Source organism: Poeciliopsis prolifica, unplaced genomic scaffold (assembly GCF_027474105.1).
Source record: "Poeciliopsis prolifica strain line A6 unplaced genomic scaffold, Auburn_PproV2 SCAFFOLD032, whole genome shotgun sequence".
In the NCBI taxonomy this organism is placed as follows: Eukaryota; Metazoa; Chordata; class Actinopteri; order Cyprinodontiformes; family Poeciliidae; genus Poeciliopsis; species Poeciliopsis prolifica.
In genome coordinates, this window is record NW_026562407.1 from 6,212,160 (window position 1) to 6,219,304 (window position 7,145).

Here is a 7,145-nt window from a genome sequence, read left to right on the forward strand (position 1 = left end):
AAACCCATTTCATGCATTCTTTTCAGTCACACTATAATTACTGTAACAAAGTAATTTTTCCAGTGCTTTCTTGCCCCTAAACTAATAGGATATGGGATTTAGAATAATTCCCAATTAGACCCCTATGGCTTTGTTTACTCGGTCTTAAGTGCAAATATCTGCTATCACAATAATGGGATAATTGTTTATCTTTGGCAGAAGAGATTTTATTTTCAGTTCTGAAAGTCTTAGGTTAGTTAGTTTTAGTCTTACTTGAGAACACATTAGGAAGATTCATATGGCACAAAAGTTGAGATCTGCTCACTAGAAAAGTTAATAAATTAACACCAAAATTATAGTGAATGGCATATCCTAGTTTGGAATGTGAAATATTTCATTGACCTGTGTCTCTTAGACATAACAAGTTTCAAGTGTTTAGAATTAAAAGACAAAGTATCAAAGATTAAAAATAAAAATAAAAATACAAAACATACCAAAAGGACATGAAATACATAATGGAAAAAGCACAGCAGTGTATTTCAACATTGACATATACAACTAGGCTTAAAAACAACTTTTGATAAAGTAAAACTTGCATAAAATGGTTGCATAAGTGTTCACAGCCATAATTCCAGTGCCTTTTGTTTTAATTTCATCATCCATCTTTCTTTGGAAGGAGTCAGCGTGCTACACCTTGTTATGGGAATATTTATTCCACTCTTCCTTGCAAAGGCTCACCTGTCAAGCTGTGGAAACAACTTTTGTCCTTTGGCCCACCTCAGGTGTGCTTGGATTCAAGGCGACAGAGAAAAACCATGCTCCTTTCTTATTTTCAGCTTTCAATCGGACAGTTGAAAATGTCTGATCAAAACTGACTGGTATTTAGAGATGTTCATATTTTTATCTACTTTGACAAAAAAAGTACACCCATCTCCCCAGTTTATCCCAGGGTCAGCAAAGAAACATGGAGCCATTAACTCTAAATATGTAGATTTCATTTGTAGCCCCTTTCACAGATAGAAAATATCACAAGGTGCTTCACAGTATGGTATAAAAATACATATAGCAGAGGAGTAACATGTTCAAAAAATAAATAAAAGAATCATTGAAAAGTTAAGAGATGTGTTTGTAATGTTGCAAGCCTAAAAATGCAACATGAAAAAGAAACTGCCCAATGCACAAGATCATTAAGTAAATATGCACTTTAAGCTCCTAACAAGAGAGTTTTATGGATTTACGCTGAGTAAATCATGAACAGGGCAAAATAGGCTAAATCCTTAAGATAAAAATATATTTTCTAAGTACAATACTTTATTGTGATTTAGTACAACAACAAAGTTATTGGAGACATACCTAGACACATTGAATATCATTTTCCCAAAGGAAACAGTGTTGGCTGATTGGGGCAACCAATCTACACCACCAGGTCACACGGAAACAATCTTTAAGATTGTAGTAACCATTAAAGACTTGTTGGAAACTGCTGACAACAAAATGGAAAAAGTAAGAAAAAACAGGAGATGAAGCAAAGAGAAAGCCGAGCTTGCTATCAGATAAATGAAGAGAGACATCAGTGTTGTACATCTTTGGCAGGGTGTTATGGGAAAATACTTCAGCCCTTCAGTAACAGACAATAACGTCTTGGAAATTGTTAAACATTGTTGCAGATAGAGAACGGTATCTGAAAGTCAGATCAGACGTGAGCTGCTCCTCAGATTAAAGGCAGCACGAAGCGATCAGCGAGTTAAGGGCCAATAAGAGTTCAGACTGTGTGGATGCTGTGCCCAAAATGTTGAATACCTACTTAAATCTCATTTAAATCCATCTGCAAACCCATAAGGCGTTTGAGGATTTAACTGGAATATAGAAACACTGATAAAAAAAAGAGCACATTTTCCAAAGAGGCAGCAGAACCAGACTTGCTTTCAACCCATATACCCACCTAGCCAGTTCTGCTATCTTTGCCTCCCTCATGCCTGCACTTTTGCGGTTCACACAAACTCCACTTGTCACAAAGGAAACAACTGAGACATCATAAATGTTTAAGAGATAAACAGGAAGATCACAGTAGTTTTTTTTTTAAATTTTTTATCAGTTATTTATTTTTTTTCTCTGTGTACATGTTTTGCAGTACTCATGACCTCACTTGGCATTCGCTCAAGCAGAGGTGCAGGAAGGCACGTTTACTGGGATTTGAGCTGTGACAGTCCGAGAAAGACAAGAAGTGATCCACGAGAATTTCCAGTTTGCTGTCAACAAACCGACATACAATCTAAACTTGATGTAATTGTTTTTCAGTTTTTGGTTGCTTTAGACATAGCTTTCCCAGGTATAAAAATAACTGAGATCAATTGAGAGCAATGGAAGAAGCCAGTGGAGAGCAATGCAGTAAGAAAACTAATGAAGATGTCGAAGTTGGAGAGGAACCAGAAGGGCTAATCAGAGGTAAGTTGAGGCAGCTGGGAAGAGAGCAGGCAGAGGAAAATCAGAAGATCTAGAAGAGGTGGGAAGCTTATTATACTAGTAAACTGAGAAAAGAGAAATAAACAAAGCTGAGAAAGGTAAACCATAACAACGGGTATTTTCCCTTTATTTCTAATATAAACAGTAAACAAATGAACACTAATCTAAAAAAAAAAGTAATCTAAATGTACAAATGAAAAAGCAGAAAAGAACTGGCACAGAGGAATAAACTTTTAAATGATCAAAATCAGGAACATAAATAAAACTAAAAGTCCCAACCCTTACAGATCATGACAAAAATAATCACAGTCCATTTCTTAAAGACCTAACAAGTTATTCTGAATGTCCAAATTAAATGTTCTCTTTTTTAACAAAATGGAGAACACATGGAAGAGTGGTGAACTTTAAACAAAGTGCTTTTCAACTCATTCAGGAAAACACAAAAAACCCGAGAACAATGTCGAAAACACTACAGCAAGGGAAACGTCACTTCAATGAACACTTAACATACCACCTGAAATGTTAGCCTGTAATGTATTAATTACCTTCAGATTGCCAGATGTCTTTGTAACTCTTTCCAGATTGATGCACAGCAACAATTGACATTCCCAGGTGATTGCTGATGTCTGTGTTAGTACACTCTTGTATTTTGCAGACCAGAAAACCTGTAAAAAAAAAAAAAAAGTGCTTTTATTTGGTCACTTTGATGATGATCAATAAATCAAGTTCATTTGACAGTATTAAAAGTCAAGAAAAAAATGACGCACATAAATGTGAGGCAAAAATAAAACAAGAGTCAAATTTCCAGTGATTCTGTTTGATTAATTTTTAGTGTATTTGAAGCAGAACACACAGCAACATGCTTATGCATGGTCTTGCACCTGGTTTTGGTTCAAAACCACTGAGGGAACTGCAGCCAGTGAAGTACAGAGACAGAAGACCAGATAACAATACGCACTGCAGTCTATTCAACACTATAGACTGCAAAATGCTGGCTGCACAGAGATTAATGCGTGATAACAGGGAAAAAAAAAACAATACAAAATATAGTGCTGACCACAGGTGTGAACAAAGCACCGTATTCAAAAATATTTTCAAGCAGGGGAACTGCGCAGAGCTTTAGAAAACTTTTTGAAGATCCAATTCGCTCCCAGCCACAGAACCGAAGATAAATGGGATCTTTTATCAGTTCAGATGTGTAATTGTACAACTGAAGTCCCAACATCAATGTGAGATTCAGAGTCTAAGAGCTGCGACCACAACTTCACAGGCTTAAAAGAAATTATCAGATGAAAAACACACTGAATTGCAAAAACAGCTTATCGTTTCCATCGTTCACATTTTGGTTTAGATCTTCCTCTTGAAGCTTCGGATCGTGTGAGAAAGTCTCCCAGCTTTATGTGAAGGCATAAAGCTGTTTATGTTCTACAGGAAGCTTTGAAAAATAAACCTCTTTTAATAACATGAAAAGCACTGAAGTCAGCCATTTATTTAGTCAAATTCAATATAGAGAGTTCTATCAGACATCTTTGTGAAAACATGAAAATGCTGTTTTCATTAAGACAAGACAAGATTCTTCTACATCAGCTTTATGGGAAATGTATTTATTTTTTTTCTCCATCACCATCATGAGAAGATAAGACAGAAATGTAAAGCTGTTCTTGGATTTTAGGTGTGACTTTAAATAGGAGCAACCCAATATATTTTCTGATTAATTGAGAAAATTATTGTTTTACCACTTGCTATCAGGGAGGCCACCAAAGAACCTAGAGCAATAAACTGAATAAGCTGCATATAGAAAGTTTTAATTTCCTCTATATTTCACAAAATTCATTCCATTTCCTTTCTATAAGGCACAAAGCATTTACTACCATACAGATTTCATTTGGTTTTCCTTTTTGCCCAATTCAAATCATCAAACATAGTCATTCTTTGGCTTATTATCCTGCTACATAGCCCAATTGTGCTTATGGTCATAAAACAATAGCCAGACATTCTTCTTCAGGATCTAAGGCTTCATGGTTTCATCAAATAAATGTAGCTCTTGCTGGGTGTGAGACAGCAAAGAAACCCCAGACCTTCACACTTCCACCACCATGTTTGGCTTTGTTTATGACGCCGGTGTTCTCTCTGAAAGAATACCAGCTCTAAATCAAAACAAAAGGACAAACTCTTTCCACTTTTGTCCTGTCATTCCTTACAGTATTTCCCCAAACACAAAGGAGATCTCATAATTTTTCAAATATGAGATGAGCTTTTGTGTTCTACTTGATCAGCTCTGATTTTCACCTTTGAACTCTATGCTCGATTACAATTTTTTGTCAATTCTCTCCCTTATTGAATCTTGAACATTGGCCTTAATTGTGAGTTGGGCCTACAGTGCTTTTGATATTGTCCTGCATTAACATCGGCGGCCCTCTTCTATTCCTCACATACATACATGGTTTGTTTTCGATTCAATGAGTGAGCAAGAAGCATGTTTCCTGATCTGGGACATTTAAAGGAAGAAGACAAAGGGAGACTGATGTCACCCTACACCATCAGAGCCACACACTGAAACAAAAACACAGCATTTATCTGCTTCCCATCCTGCCCACCCCCATCCTTTAATAACACACTCTTTGAGCAGTGGTGGTCCATTTTACACAGAAAAATACATTTTTTATGTATTTTATGTTGTAGTAACGAGATTTCTAATCTTGTCTTTTGCGGAATTACGTCTTTTGCTGGATCAAGTGGAGGTAATTTTAGTTTTGAGTTTTTTTCATACAAAGCGATGTGACAAAAACAGCTGAGGTTGTTTACTTTAATTTGTGTTACTGGATTTACTTCCAAATCTAAATTAACACATCTCCCTTTTCTGTGAGAATCCACTTTGTTCTTCTCTGACATGGAGGCCATACAAGAAGTCAACCCCTTGATGGGAGAATTGCTCTTGTACCAGCTGAAACGTCTCATTTCAAACAAAACATTGTGAAATCGGGTTCTGGACCTTGTTCTGATAGGATTGATTTTGTTTCCGACAGCGAGCCAGGAGTTTCAACCCCCTGCTCCAACAATGGAGACACGTTGTAAGGGGAAACAACACCTCTCTCAATAACAGCATGACACTTCCTCAACCAGCAATGAGATGAAAGGCTTAAACCATGAAAACAGTGATTCTGAAGGCCTCTGAAACCCGACTGCCCCTCTGGCAAAGAATGGCGATGGGCCGCCCTGCTGCAACAAAAGCTTAACATGTGATAAAACATAAAAGGAGCTGTTTGTTACAAGATGGCAACTGAGAAAATCACAGGGGAATTTTCAGATAATTGTACATAACTTGTGTAGAAAACAGGTAAATTTTCATTTGAGGAACAAGCACTTTCACCCAACAAAATGCCTGCTGTGCCTGAATCAGCCCTGAATCATGAGATTCCCTGACACATTTATGACAGGTACTATGCCTTGTAAAGGGATTCACACTGATTAACACCTACTCACATTATATCACACCATCAAACTTCAATGTATTGTATTTTATTGACCTTTGATATGAAAAATGGACAAACTTGTGCAAAATTAAGGTAAAAACGGTGAGGTAAGTTAATCAAAAAGGCTATGATAGGACACCTCCTTGATAAGGAAAGAAAAGAACAGGAAAGAACAGAATAGGAAAGGGAAAACACAACTACTGTAATAAACAACTACTTGTTGCATTTTATGAAGAATCACATAAATATAAGTAATTTTCCAAACCTTCCTCAGAAGTATCTATGTTATCTCTGCATACAGACTAGTCAGTGGAAAAAGACTGAAGTAAAACATCGATTTTGCTTTATGAAAAATAAATGTCTGACCAATCACCACACAGAGGATACAACAGTAAAAGTCACATCGGCACTAGCTGATGAAAATATAGAAATAATTAAATAGTGGAATCCAAAGAATTGTAATGATTTGTGTTTGACAGGGAATTAGGTTTTCAACATCGATGGACACAATTGCAAGTATGTTATTTGTGGGTTACTCTCTTACAGAATACAACAGATATTGGCTTAAGGGTAAAGGATTCTCCAACATGCTATGTTCTTACAATAAAAATTCCCTAAAACTCAGCTGTGAAATGCTTCCGATTATCAGATTTTGCAACGCACATCAGGGTTTTTTTTTAAATGGTTTGCAGTGATGTGTAGAAGCCAGAGTGCAGCACATTCCACGTTTTAAATAGAGTCGACAGAGTCATGCGATAACAATAATAATACTACGCTTGTCTCATTTAGAGATCCCAGTTTTCTTTAAGAGCTGTATCCAATTATTTAGAAACCTTTGTAAGTACAATCTTTTGCAAAAATGAAAATAATGTTATTTAATTTTTACTCATATCAGTTCATTAAATATATGTCAGGGTCTGGATTTTATAGCCATGCAGCAGCTTTATCAGTGGTGTCACAGGTAGTGAATTGGAGATTGCTGAACAGCAGCTGTTGCATGTCGAGTGATTGTGTTGTGAAAACATCTGAGTGTCTGAGGTCCAACCTCAGAAATTTCGACAAAAGCTCACTGACAAGTGTCAGTCAGAAAAAACAGATTTCAAACTCACTGGCCATAACTCAGAGCTTATAGTTAAATCCACGATTAACGGGAAACTTACGGTACTTTGCTACAACCGCCAACGTCTCTCCATTTTCACAAACTGGTGAGTCAACCAGTCTCACCAGTTC